Genomic DNA, 2,047 nt, shown 5'->3' with positions numbered 1-2,047 from the left:
CAAGGGGCTGGACAGGAAGGTGGGAGGGATGAGAAATGTGTGCAGAAAGGTCAAGAGCAATCTGTTAGGTTGTTCCTAGAACGCCTCCCCAGCTCACAGCTCTGGGGTCATAAGACCCCTGACCAGATAGGGTCTCATTAAACCTCCCTACGCCCTCTATGAGCCGCCTCGTCTCTGTTTTACAGGTGTACACAGTAAAACCAGCAGGAGATTCTTTGTGACCTAACGGTAGGGTCTGGCTGGGCAATGTGAAATCTGCAGGGCATTCTGGGAGGCTGGAACCACTCGTCTCCCATGTGGAATTTCTTCCTCAGGGAAACCTTCATGTTGGATGAAGTTTGCTCATTTATCAAGGATAAACTCCCTGACCTAAAATCAGTTGGCCACCACATCCACAAATTCGCTTCACAGCCACACCTAGATCAGTGTTTGATTAAATCACTGGGTACTGTCGCCAGCCAAGTTGACACCTAAGAGTGACCGTCGCTGGGGTGACGCCAGTGCCTCCTCACAGCTCCTGTGAGGAGAAAGTGAGACTGTGCATGGACTCTGGCTTGAGCATGTCTTCAGGGCAAGGCAGCATGGGCTCCATGGGCTTGTCTGGAGCGTGTGGGCAGAGACAAAGGGGTGTACATTCGGGGTTGGCAGGAAGTGTCTCAGTCAAGGTGGCTGAGCTGGGTTTGGGCCTGCTTGTCTGCTGGGGACGGGGACTGGTCCAGATGGCCTTGGGGGTGAGGCACCAGTAGCTTCTGGGACCTTCGGGGTTCACACTTCCAGAGGCACTGTGTGCTTGCTACCTGGCCACCCAGACGTCATGTCTAGGCAGCAGTCAGAGGAAACTTCCAGGCTCACCTCACCCCTCCTGAAGGCCTGGCCAGGGACAGGCTGAGAGTTTCCAGGGCCTTAGAAATTCCTACCTGGCCCAGGTGCTCTCAGCCGGGGACTCTGTGCCCTCAGCCAGGGGTGCTGCTGGACCTTCAAATCTGGTGGGTTCTCCCCTGGGTGGTCCACTGTGGCAGCCAGGTCTTTGGGAATAAGCTCAAATCCGTCCATGCACCGCTAAACTTATATTCAGGTGTGACAACTTTCATCTCCTAATTTGACCAGTTTTCTAAAATATTAAAATCTATGTACAATTTATGTGGCATACAATCATTTTCCTAGGAATGGGGATAGTGGTAACACCTATTTCATAGGGCTGCTGTAGGAGTAAGCCCAGGTACAGTGAAGATGCCTGATTTCAGTGCTCAGGACATGTTGGACATTATTAAGATAGTATTTAGAGACGATTTGGAGACCACCTGGGCTAGGTATTTTCCACACATTATTTCAGTGATTCAGGAACAGACCAGATTGTGAAACCTGGGGGCTTGCAAAAGATGTGGAAGGTGGGGCAGGATAGAGCCCCTGACTGCTAAAGTTGTTATGGAAAATTGTCCTTTGTATTTTATTGCGAAGCTGTCCATGGCTTTCGATCAGCTCACAGAATTGAAAACTTCCGGTTTAGTTGATAGTTGGTTGTGTGTGCATGCTAAGTCGCTTCAGTCGTGTCCGACTCCGACCCCATGGACTGGAGCCCACCAGGCTCCTCCGTCCATGGGATTCTCCAGGCAAGAATACTGGAGTGGGTTGCCATTCACTTCTGCAGGGGATCTTCCCAACCCAGGGATCAAACCTGTCTCTCCTGTAAGTCCTGCGTTGCAGGCAGATTATTGACAACTGAGCCACCAGGGAAGCCCTGATAGTTGGACATTCAATTACAATTATTTCAGCTCTGTTTTAGCTGAAAAGGAGATGTGTCCATCCAGCTAAATAATTCAGTCACAGAGTGACCTTTGTGTTTGTAATCAAATACTTCCCGACCTCAGATAGGGCCTTCCTCTTTACCTCTTGTCGTTTGAAAAACGTCCCTGAAATAATTTCCAGTGTCTCAGAGACGTGAATAACTGCAGGTGGATACTCCCTCGCTGGCCCGCGCTCTGTGCCTTTAAGGTCCACTGGGGGCGTGATGTCAGCCGCCCGCGGGCACCCGAAGCGGGGAGTGGGG

Source organism: Bison bison, unplaced genomic scaffold (assembly GCF_000754665.1).
Source record: "Bison bison bison isolate TAMUID 2011002044 unplaced genomic scaffold, Bison_UMD1.0 scf7180017864203, whole genome shotgun sequence".
NCBI lineage: Eukaryota > Metazoa > Chordata > Mammalia > Artiodactyla > Bovidae > Bison > Bison bison.
This window is presented reverse-complemented; position numbering follows the sequence as displayed.